Source organism: Varanus komodoensis, unplaced genomic scaffold (assembly GCF_004798865.1).
Source record: "Varanus komodoensis strain SLA01 unplaced genomic scaffold, ASM479886v1 scaffold8, whole genome shotgun sequence".
In the NCBI taxonomy this organism is placed as follows: Eukaryota; Metazoa; Chordata; class Lepidosauria; order Squamata; family Varanidae; genus Varanus; species Varanus komodoensis.
In genome coordinates this window covers 11,730,433-11,743,388 of record NW_025336481.1, presented here as the reverse complement: position 1 = coordinate 11,743,388, position 12,956 = coordinate 11,730,433, and the positions used below count along the sequence as shown (strand labels likewise).

General features: G+C 43.3%; 1 pseudogene; it reads right to left on the bottom strand.

Moving 5' to 3' along the window:
• Positions 1–11,603: 11,603 nt before the first annotated feature.
• On the bottom strand, positions 11,604–11,753 carry LOC123036526 (annotated as a pseudogene).
• Positions 11,754–12,956: the final 1,203 nt, after the last annotated feature.

Sequence of the window (12,956 nt, the reverse complement as noted above, 5' to 3'; positions counted from 1 at the left end):
AGTGGTGTCCCTCCTCCTTGCACACAACTTGCAGCCTTTGTCTGAAGGATGCCAGTGACTCAGCCTGCATTCTGCCAGTATTCATGGACATCCACCTGGCTCAGCTTGCTTTGTAAGACTGGATGCAGCACAAGAGGAAATCCACAGCCTGAAGAGGAATAAATTCCAGGTTGCTTTGTCACCGCACTAGAAAGGAAGTCTAAAATATAAGAATATGTATTAAAAGGCTTGCAAGAAGGCACGCTACAAACACGTATGCAACTGCGTAATAAGGTCTTACGCATAAAATCTTCTCTAGTCACACAGAGAGGGGAATTTTCTCATGAAATGTATCATTAAAGTTGTATTTCTGTACTCATTTGTTGGCATTCATTTTATAGATTCCTTAATAGCCTGTACTTCCAAGTGAAAATTACTAATAAAATAAAATGAAAGCATTTGAGCAATAGCGTTAGGCCTTCCTACATACTAATACATTGTGTTAATGAAAAACCAACACAATTGCATATACAGCATCTGTTCAGAGCACACTTATGATACAATCTCATACAGGATTAATGCTTCCTTCTTCAGTGCAAAGGTACAAGGTGAATGACGTGAGTTCATGGAACCTGGAGCGCTGAGCTACTTACACATGCAGCCTGGAGCAACTTTTCCCTGAATCAGCCATCAGAAGTTTGCCCTCCAACTCTAGGTCTTATCAAGAATGCAGCATGAAAGGGACAGAGGTAGGGTTACCCTGCCTTTCTCACACTGTGACCTTCCCAAACCTCTTGCATCACCCTGGATGTTGGGAAAAAGACTTCCCATTGGCATTGATGAGAAATTGTTGTACCCCAGTTCTGGGCTGGGAAGCAATTTTCTGCAAGCTGCTCAGCCCTTCAGCTGAACTGGACAGTTAGCCCAATCTGGGTTCCAGCCCCCACTCAGTTGTGTAGCTCATTGGCTGCCTTTGGGCCACTGACAGATTCACAGCCCAACCAACTTTGGTGGACAGCTCTGAGGAGCAACTCCACGCCTCTCGAGAAACGATGCTTTGCACTGCGCCTGAGAGCTTGTGTGCGCAGCACCTTCCTCCAGCCGTCTAGATATTTCGAACTTCGGTTCCCAGCAGCCAACATGAGCAATGGCCAGGAATCCTGAGAGCTGCCCTGCCTATCAGATGTAAACCACATTTCATATCATTGCACTGTGCCCCTTTCCCTCCAGCCCATGCACTCCGGTTTGAGCAACAGTGGCTTACTTCAGTATACTGTGGCTCCAGATTTCTTGCATCTTAACTTGACATTGATGAAACAGAGGCATGGATGGATGAGTCTGTTTGTAATCCATGTTAGTTTTACATGGATTCTATCACAAGTGAATTCCATCCAATTCAAAAGTGCACAAAAATCAGTTTTATTTTTGCACATAGCTTCCCTTAATATACACATCTTATTATAGAACTTCTCATAAAATATACATTCTATACGTATGTATACGTGCATATATTTGTGGACAGTTTGGAGGGCTAAGAACTGCATCACAAAATTCAGAATAATGTACCATCCAAAGGACAGCTGTGTTCCAATGTACTGTATATATTAGCCTTGGATGTGATAGAAAATACAGACCAAATATATATTCCCTGCTCCTTATAATAAATACTCCATCCTTTTGGAGGGGAAAGGCAAAATGGTAGCACTGTGGACTCATTACTTCTTCATTTCCAAGGAATGGAAAAGAATGAAGTTGCCCCCAACTTTCAATTTGGAAAGAGGGTTTAGAAGAAATGCTATTATTTCTTTGGCTGGAGGTATTCAGAAGAAATGCTAATATTTACATCTGAATACAAACAGTTGTGAACTCTAGTAACTTAACGCAGAGATTTTATCTAAGTTCTAATGAAAACATAAACTTCCTTTCTCAATGTCCAGCTGCTCTGCACAGTTTGGATGCTGGGCCCTTTTCTGAAATCCTTGTTTCCAAGGCCAAGCTGCCCATCAGGATCTGCCAGTGGAGTCTGCATGGGTCACTATGAGAACGTAGCCAGGGCCCTGCTGGATCAAACCAAGGTTCATCTTACCAGTACTCTGTCCACACAGTGGCAAGGCAGCTGCTCACAAAGCCAGAAATGGGGCGGGAGCGCAACAGCACCTCCTGCCTAAATACCCCAGCAATTGGTACGTTGCACCTAACGCGAGAGGTAATGAGTAGCAACTATGACTAGCAACTTCTGATAGATCTGCTCTCCGTGCATTTGCCCAATGCCCTTTTAAGGCCTTCTTTGTTGATGTCCGGCATTGCATCTTGCAACAATGAACTTCTTCATGAAGGATGAAATGCAAAACCATCTAGATCAGACCAAAGGCCTAGCTAGTCCAGCATGCTGTTCATACAGTGGCCAGCCAACTTGTGCATGGAAGCACGCTGCCTCCGATCCTGGAGACGGCTTCCATACACTCCTTCCTCTTTCTCCCTCTGGAAAGGCAGGAAGTCTTCAGAATTGCCAGTTGTTTCTCCCTCCAGTTCTTCCGCTGATTGCATAGCGCCAAATGAGTAACTATGTACCCAGTCATTTGTTAAGCAGATAGTTAAACAAGCCAGTAGTACAACCAAATAAGTGTGTGTTGAACTCTTGCTTTGAGATCATCTTACCCCTGGTTTCTTCCTTCTATTTTCATCAGCCTGTCTCCAGGCTAGACATGACAGCGTGGGAGATACCAAGCCTGCCAGCCATGGCCTGTGTATGTGTATATATTTGTGGGCAATTTGGAGGGCTGAGAATTGCATCACAAAATTCAGAGTAATGTACCATCCAAAGGATTCATTAAATAGAAATACAATATACCTCACCATTGCAGGAAAGACTGATCCGGGGACCTGGGTGCCCACCTTAGTTGCCATCAGGTGCTGCTGATGGGCAGTGCAATGCCTCCTCTGATCCTGCTTCAAGTTTCTGCATCTTTAAACTGGACTCACTCCAGCCATGCCTTCAAATAAAGATGTCATCAGCTATCCAAACAGAGGATTGTCCATTATGAAGTAGGACACCCGGACCCCCCACTTTGCATAGGGATTACTAGTTCATTCAGATAGCAGGAAAAATATAGGATTGCATTCCAATATACTACATGCTGGGCCACGTGTCACAGACATTGTGAAATTGGCCAGGCAGTATCTCATCCCTGTAGCGGTTCTCTCTCCCCTCAATTGCATCTCCCTTGGCCCATCCCTGACCAGTGCAGGAGAGGGAGTTTATCAGCTGCATGTTGGCCACAGCCTGCACCCTGCAGTGCCACCTCCCGAAGGAAGACCATCTTTCCTTTCCACTGTGTTCAATGTACTTTGAACAGAACACACAGACATGCCAGCTACTCTGACGAGGCAAGTTTTTGCAGGTGCCATCGGAGTGACTAGGCATGAACCAACGGTTGGCTCTTGTGCCCCGCGATGTCAGCTCAGGTTACCCTCTGCAGGTAGGTTTTTTCAAACTGCCCACATGAGACACCCTAGTTGAGGGGGATTTTGATGATTTGTATTGGGGTATACTCAAAACTATGTCCCTGTACAAATATACCCAATTCCTGCTCAAAAATGACAAAGCTATGACTGCCATCATCATGAGAAAGCAAGGCTCACTGGAGAAAACAACCAAGATGAAAGGGAAGACCAAATATGAGACGGGTTGTGTCCATAAAGAAAGCTATGACCCTGACCTTGGAAGGGCTGAGCAGGGCTGTCATGGACATGTGGACATTTGGGAAGGCTGTCATTCACAGGGTCACTAAAAGTTGCATATAACCACAAGCTGTTCAAATTCCCCATTAAAAAAAAAAAAAAGCATGACCACTTGGTTGCCCTTTAAAAAGCAGGTTACACTTTTAGTCCTTCTCCAGCTCTTGGAGGGCCAGTGAAAAGTGCAAAGCAGCTCCCTTATGGACACTAAAGGGGTAACCCAAGAACTGAAGTTCTTCTTGATGGGGAGGACATCTCCCCAAACACCTGCTTCTCAGCCAAAGATCTTCCTTGGCCTGGGTTTCTCTGGACCAATCTCCTTCTTCAACCTGTCAAGAGAAAGTTCGGTGGAGGATGGGCTCAAATCTCTGCTGAGCAAGGTGCAGGCAAGGTACCTGCTGCCTTTGAAGAGCAGGAAGCCCCCAGTGTAGCCCCCAGTGTAGCTAAGGCTTGAAACATTCCCACTAGTGCTTCTGGATGCACAACCTTTTTAAAACAAGACTGGGTAGATGTGTTACCAAAGGGTAATTTTCCCCAGGGAAATTGGATACAGTAAATAAACTGAGTGAAGTCTAAAAGACTTTGCTGAACTAGAAGGCATCTGGGGAACGAGCAGCACTTTGCATTGCCGTGCAAAGGGCACTGTTTCACTGGACAAGACAAGAGAATTGTGCTTTTAACGAACAAGGTATAACGTAAGACAGAGCAGTGCTTATGTCCTTACGGCTGTCAAGAATCTCCCAAAGAAATGACAATGGACTGGAAAGGGCTGGCAGGCATATAGCCACCTTCAAGCTTCAGGTCTGTGCTAAGGTTCAACCCACCTGCAGTTTCTCGGGGACTAATATACCATCAAGCTGTTCGAAATCACTTCTTGTTTTGAGTAATCAGGTTTGATTAGCTCTTGCCTTCTACCAAGGTCAACTGCTTCACCTTGCCAAGCCCAATGCAGATAACTGGTACCTGTCCTGGATCCGCTGCTGCCAGGTGTCAGTTTTGACACTTGCCAAAGTCTTCTAGGGCTTGTTTCTTGCAGAACCAGATCAAGCCTGAGACACACATACACACACACAGCCACTTGACCCAGTCCCAAAAGAAGATGAACCACAAGAGGAAAAAGAACAACATTGCACCTAAGTCCTTGAGATTGTTTTAGATTCGTTGTATTTTTATCCCATCTTTTCCCTTTGTCAAAGAACCCAAAGCAGCAGGCAAGGTTCTCCAACTCTCTGTTGCACCTTCAGAGCCTGTGAAGAAGATTTGGCTGAGAGTGAGTGATTGGCCAAAGTGACCCAGTGAGCTTGATGTGCAAGCGGGGGCTGGAACCCAGATCTCCTGAGCCCCAGTCCAACACTCGCACCTACACACCACACTGGCTCAGGAGAAGACTCCACATTTCCAGTGCAGGAGTTCACAGCTTCTCCCACCCCTCCAAAAAAAGAAAAAAAAAAGGTAGGGGAAAGATAAGGATAAAATAAAAAGAGAAAATGGCCACTGCAAACTGAAAACATCTTCCATATCTGGCAGGTCTGGCAGGGAGAGGGAGGGGACCCATTCCACCTGTCCTTCTGCTGGGATATTATTACCTGTTGGACTGACAGGGAGGGAGGGGGAGAGGGAAGGACCCATGAGGAGCCCAGTCATTTGTCGGGTTCATCATTGGGTGCTTGCAGAACAACCAGAACATTGTGGCAAATCAGCAGAATGGGCTGTTGTGATGTGAGAACTTGGCCAGTATCGCAGCTGAACATGTCCTTAATTGCTGGCTTTTGTGCATAGCGGCGCAGGATTGCTTTGGTTAAGTATTTATATTTTCATTCCACATTATTCACAGGCCTGATTTTATTTCATTCCAGGATGACTGCATTGTGTCTCATCTGTAAATGTTTGATTATTATCTTGCCATGTGGGGCCACTGCTGACACAGAGTAGATCATCCAGTCCTTCGCTTAGCCAGAGGTTTGCAGATATATCACATCAGCAGCCATTCCTTGTGACCTTAAAAATCTATCAATTGGTTTCAAGAACTCAATGAGTCTCTTTTAAGTCTCCCTCCACTGCAAGGCTTGGTTCTGTTGCTGCATAATTTATATTTATACTGAGACTATGGGCAAATCTATTTATTTCTCATCAATATTGCTCTCCCTCTTTTCACTCATCATTCAATTTCAGTTTTTGAAGTAATCTTCAGTTTAAAAAAAATCAATATCCTGGGGCATAATGCTAGGGCCAACATTGTCAGGCAGGGGGATATAAAATTATTCAGAGTCCCAGCATTCAGATCTTACCATTTTAATGTAAAAATTGGAACTGGGCCTATGAAGACTGAGTCCCTGCTCTGCCCCTCTGACATGCAGCATGGAAAATCCACGCTGACTGCCTCTAACCAAGGACTAAAATGTGCCTGGAAGGGGAGAAAAAAGGGATGGGCTGGAGGGCAGGTGGAGAAAAGGCAGAGACCAGGGAGTGTTGCTGATTCCTCTCACACCCAGCCTGCTTCCATCCATGAAAACTGCCCTCTAGATTAAAAAGTGCAAGAAATGGTGGCTTCATCTGGGACTCAGGATGCGAGGAAGCCTCAAGTCCAGAGGGTGCTGGTTCCATGCCTCAAGAGCAGGAACAGTAAGGTGTCACCCTTCGGGTAAGAGTTGGGATCTCATAGGAATTTGCAGACTGATTTCCTCATATTTCCTGTATCGTCCCATATTTCTCAACCACAACAACAAATTCATCAGTTTAAAAAAAAAACATAACAAGCAGGGTTCATACAGTCCAAATAACAGTAATAATGATAATCAAGCCTGTTTAAAACTAATACAACTTCCGGATAGACTAATTAGAAAAATGCTTATGTAAGTACTCAAATAGCTGAAGATCCATAATGGCACCCAGCTCATCGTGAAGTCCCTCCATGGGCTTCTAAAATGTAAAAAGGAATTGTGCAGATGGGACTCTGAGGTAACTGCCACCGAAAAGGCCCTTGACGAGCTAGACTCTTGCAGAAGTACAACAGCTGCTCTTCGGGGATGGGGCAGAGAGGTGACAATCAGCCCTGGGTAGCAAGTATTCCAGGGAAGGCCTCCTTCATATTCCCTGCTGCCAGGGCATTTCAGGATTCAACGTTTGGACACCACTCTTCACTGAGCCCGGAAACCAGCTGGTCAACGATGTGGCAATACATTAAGTATTGGTCTTATATGAACCTTACAGCAGATATAGGAACAGAGATCCATAGGGTTGGAAGTGGACATTTATTTTTATTCAGCCCAGTAGCCGATGCTCTCTCCCACTCATTTAGGTGACTGAGTCCAACTAATGCCTCAGTGCAGGAATCCAGCTTAAAGCATTCCTCACAGCCTCTGCTTGACTATCCCCAGTGCTGAAAAGCCCACGCACTTCCCTAAGCAATTGGTTCTTGGACCATTAGTAAGTACTTCCCATGATCAACCATAAAGTGCCTCCTTGTAACTCAAGCCTGTTATTTCACATCTTACAGTCTTAGATGATACAGAGCATCTATCATCTAGAGAAGATCTATCTTTCTTCGACGTGATAACCCTTTGGGCAGTTGAACATTGATACCAAGCCCAGTTCCTTCAGTCTTTTCTTTAAGACTTAGTTTCTAGTCCTTTGACCCTCTTTATTGCCCTTCTCTGAACTTAATGATAGACATGTATTAATAGCCAGGCTCAGCCTTCCCCACCCTGATAGCCTCCGAAGGCTATAGCCATGCAGATAAGGTTTGATAGGAATTGTAGTCTAATAAAACCACAAGTATAAGAAGCTGAAATCCAACACAAATATTTTACTCTCTGTATTTTTAATGTAGCGCATAGCAATGTACAATTACAAACAAACACATAATCTCTCTGTACTATAGAGTACTCATAGAATTCTGTTTTGACTACACAACATCGTTTCAACTCTATATATGTGATAAGATTCTAAGTCCTTGGGGAAATCCTTTTTGTTGAGCTTTGAATGAATTGTTGCCAAGCCAAACGCTTCATGCTCATCTGGCAAGAATTCTCCCAAGCACCCAAACACCTCTGCAAAGCTGTATATACTCACAGTACAAATTCACTTTTATTACAAATAAAAGTATTTTGAAAATAGATATCCCTTACCAACCAAATGCCCAGCATTTTTTCCAATCATTGCTAGGCCGTCTATAGTTGAGCACCATCCATACAAGCTGAGAAGAGAATGAATGTGGCTACAAACTGTCCTTAATTGTGGTTTAGACTGGGAATTGAAATCAAACACATCTGGTTAGGGAAGGCCAGCCTTACTGAATGAATTTCAAGCCACCTGCTGCTCTTGAATGCACTTCAAAGGCAACCCCACATAGGGTGCATTTCAGTGATCTGATCTCAAGGGTCAACAGAACATGTATCTGAAAGCCAGGTCTTGGCCATCTGATGGAAATACTGCAGACAACATGTCAAGCAAAGGTGAGAAAAAGGTGCTCCTGGCCACAGGTGCCAGGGTAAAGCAAAGGCGCACAGAAACATTCCCAATGGGATTTAGTGAACTTTCCTTTCCTAACATTTTTCTGTTAATCAGTCTTAAAAGTCTTGGAAAAAAGCTACAGACAGGAGGCGATTAATGCCATCATCAGCTTCCAACCAATCAGTACACAGCAGAGCCCATTTCTGTTTCCATGAATTTGAACTGGAAAGCTTGTACGTTTGCCCAAAATAGGGTGAGTGGGTGCGTTCACCATTCAGATCCATTGAATGCACTCTAAAACTCAGATTTATCTATTCATTTAATACATTTATGGGTTGTACCCTCTGTTTAACAGGATTCCCAAAGTGATATACAATAAAAATAGAGCTGTATATAAACAAACAACATCATATAACTCCTGTAATAATACCTGCAACCTACAATTTGTACAATTGGTTCAAAATAGAGCTGCCAAGTTGCTGATGGGGGGCAGCTGTTATTCTCATATAACGCTGGTCCTCTATTAGCTTCACTGGCTCCTAACTGAAGTCCAAGCCCAATTCAAGGTGCTGGTGCTAACCTATAAAGCCCTAAATGGCTTGGGACTGGGATACCTGAAGGAGCATCTCTTTCCCTATATGCTTTCATGCCCCTTAAGATTGGCAGGGGAGGCCTTGCTCCGGGAACCCTCTTTGAAGGAGGTATGGAGGGTAACTACTCAGAGGAGGGCCTTCTCTGCGGTGGCACCCAAACTATGGAATATGCTCCCCAGAAAGGTCCGCCTGGTGCCGACTCTCTACTCTTTCCGGCACCAGGTAAAGACCTTTTTATTCACCCATCATTTTAGTAATTAAATTAATAATTTTAATAAAAAATATCAATCAGTCACATCTTCTTTCTCTTTCTCTTTTCTCTTTTCTTCTTTTAAGTATGAATAATTGGTTTGATTGAATGTTTAAATGTTTATTATTGAATTTTAATTGTATTTTATATGGTTATTTATTTTGTTGTGAGGCGTCCTGAGGCTATGCAAAAGACGGCATAGAAATGTTTTAAATAAATAAATACTAGTGCCATGAAAATCCTGATAGAACAAAGCAATTCTTTACTGCCTAAAACATAGCAAAAGAGAAACTAAAATTCCTTTCTGCAGCAGAAAGATCTGCATGCAGGGTGCAGCTACTGAAAAGGCCTTGTGCCAAGTGCCCATCAGCCTAGTCTCTTTAGGTGGCAAGACATATCATTATTATGGACAAACTGAATGGGAAGAAGGGGGTCATTCAAATATTCAGCTTCAACCAAATCAGGACCTCGGAGGTCAAATTCCACAGTATGAATTTCTTTTAGAAACAAACTAGTGGGGCTGATCAAAGATGAGGGTACCATGTGGCCTTCAAAGTGGCAAAAGTCTGTCTACGGCATTTTGTAACTGCTGAAGTTTCCAGCCATTTCTCAAGGGGTGCCCCCTGTGACGCATCCTACAGTGATTGAAATGGGAGGAGATCAAGGCATGAATCAGAGAATTATCAGTTGGATGATGAGTCTGCAAATGTGACACTGTACAGCAGCTTCCATGTGCAAGGCTATAGAGTGTACACAGAGGGTTTAAAATATATACCCCAGTTAACTCACCATATGGATGTGTTGTTGGGGGGGAAAATATTTATAAAATGGTTTTTCCAAATGTTTAATCTACAGCAGATGCGTCTTGCATTCATCTGTTTGAGTTGGCATTGACTGCAGGAGATCTGATTAATCATACAGACCTCCTGTAGCAGAGGAAACAAAGGCTATTATAAGATTCATCTGTTTATGACTAAACAGTAAAAAAACAAAAAACAAAAAACCCTGACTTCATTAAATAAATGAGCCCTCTCTGAAAGTTCTGTGAAATGGAGAAGGCTGTGAGTAAGCCGCATGTCATTTTTCATCTCACTGCTCTGGATACTTGGCCTTCGTTCTTCTGTTCAAACATAAGAACAAATGGCTCTGAATACCATACACACATGCACACACAGAGAGAGAATTCGTTGGGTAGATGGTTTCCAGGTTAACCACAGAAATCTCAGCTGGCTGTTCTTTGCCTTCCTTGCCATTCCAAAAATTTGGGGATATTTCTCATTTCAGGCATGGTTCAGTTCTGCTGAAACAGTTGTTCCGTGTGCATTCGTCATTGTGCCCATGTGTATCATGTAGCCCTCTAGGATTTTGGACTTCTACTCCCTTCAGTCCCAGATAGCATGGTCAGGAATGCTGGGAATTGTAGTCCAAAACGACTGGAGGGCATAGGGTTGGTACACTTTGCCAAAAAAAGTGGAAATGCAAAGGGCAATGCTGATTTGCATAAAATGTTATGTGCTGATTTACATGCACTGATGCAAACTGAGAAATAATGACCATTATTGAAGTAGATATATAAATCATCACTCATTAAGGGGAAGACTACAACAAGATCACTGCTATGCTTGTTCAGACTGCTTTTCGGGTGCTGCTAAGTGTTGTCAGGCAATCTCAGGCCATCTGCCTAGACCCTTCATACAATGCTTTATCTTTGAACTGGATTTGGACTGGATAGCCCTTCAAATGGACAGCACTTTCAAACACAGAAGATTCTTGGGCATCCTATCTTTAAAAGGAAAGGAGGAACTAGAGACAGCCCCAGGGCTTGAGAGGGACCCCGGCAAAATTATTTATGCTGGGATCCCTCTGTCTCCTTCCTGTATCAGTCACAGCTCTTCTATCAATGGGCCAAAGCAGGGTGGAAGACACCAAGCTGCATCTAATTCGATCAGAGAAGCAGAATTATTATTATAATCTACAGAGAAGCACAGTGCATTTTGCCCTACTGAGGGAAGCCAGAACTAGATGATCTGCATGCCCACCTTTCCAGGTGTCAGATAGGGATAGTTCCTTCAACCACAGACAAGAATCTTTCAAACAGAACATACACCAAATGTTCAAACAGGGATCAGCCCTCTATAAAGAGGACTGATGGCCATCTAGGTGGTGGGCCCTGCTAGGATGCTGGAGCTCCTGCAAGTGTCTGAGGGTGCCACAAGCTCCTCCCAGGGCTGTGTGAGACACCATGGGCTGCCCCATCAGCTTGGTTGGGTGGGATCCAGGACTCTTAGGCTCCTCCTCTTCCAGTCTGGCCTCACCCAGTCAGCATTCCACCTGTTGATTAAACAGTCATACATATTCATGAAGAACCCATGCCTAAATGCTGCTGCTGCTTTCCAGTTCTTTCCTCATAACTTTTCCCCCTTTCATGTTGCATTGATTAATGCTAAAATAATCTTTGAGGTGAGATCATTAAAGAAGGAATACCTATACCAGGGCAGGCATGCTGCTGCTGAAAACCCCCAGTTCTTACAGTGGATTTTCATTCTAAAGTTGTTGTGTAAACATCTTCATAGGTTTTCATTCATTTATTTATTTGTTAAAACATTTTTATGCCGCCCCATTCGCCGAAGCCTCGGGGCGGCTTACAACAATTAATTAAAACCACATAGAGGACATATCAGATATTAAACTGATAAGAACAGATACTACACTTGATCTTAGCCAAAAGGCCAAGAAGCCTTTTGGTTGATCGGTAGCTGGCCAAAGTCACAGAATGATGATTTTCTTCTGTAACAAATGACCAAATATACTTCAGGGTGCAAGCCTAAGGTGCAGTTCTCCAGCTCCCAGCATTCCTCAGTTAATCCAGGAGTTGTTAACCTTTTCTGTTTAAACAGGTATAGAATTGCACCTTTACTGCATTAAGCTTCAGGACAGAGCAAGGCAGAAGCTGCAATCATGTCATTCTGCTTGGCCAGCTTTCCGCACTGAGCATGCCAGTATCTGACTTTTCAACCATCATTCCAAAACAGGTCTAATTTTTCCATATTGAAAACATGGGAGTACCTCTTTTAATTCTTTTAATGCCCCCTATTTCTTATTTATTTTTAATTTTTAATTATTTATTTGGGTATTTTTACCCCATCCAATACCCTGTGGGTCTCTTGAGCTGTGATACCCTTTATGCTGCTGTCCAAGTACTGTCTGAGCCCACAGGACCTCTCTTCCCATTTTAGAGAGTAATGAAACTTCAAATTTTCAATGTTCCAACACAATAAAAAAGAAAAGAAAGAGACATTTCTCTGCAAGCAGAAAACTAGCATGTAGGAAATACGGTTGACCTGCTAGCTTTTCATTTGCCCTGATTTTTTTTCTTGAGAGATCATTAAAAGTGGGCATCCTCCATCTGCTTTCTGATGTGGTACTTCCACTCTGTCATTCCTGGAGCCTTCCACCTCATTCCCACCTGAAAGATTAAGTCTGAATTCATAAAGGGCTCTCCTTGTGTATTCTTCAAAAGCTCTCAGAATGACCAAATACAGTGTCCACAGATTTGGAGTTGCCAGTGAAGTCTATCATTCCCAGTCTCGTCCTTTTCCAAAACCACAATGCCTGATTCATCGCAGATTTCACTTGTGCGCTTTCTTTTTCTATTAGAACATTAGTCAACTCCCCTATTGGCTATTACAGCTGAGTAAATATTTGTGATGAACCATTTACTCCGTGGTTTTCTCTTCTCTTTCTTTGGACAGGACAAACAGACAGTATTTGGCAATATTAATCAACATATCCACCACTCTAAACATTTTCATGAGGTAATGTTTATGATGCTTGATTTACATGGCGGTTTTCAGAACAGAATAGATTTTGTCTATGATGCGATAGGCCATTTAAGTCACATGGAGCTGCATCTGCTTCTTAATGTTAATTCCAAAAGATCCTGG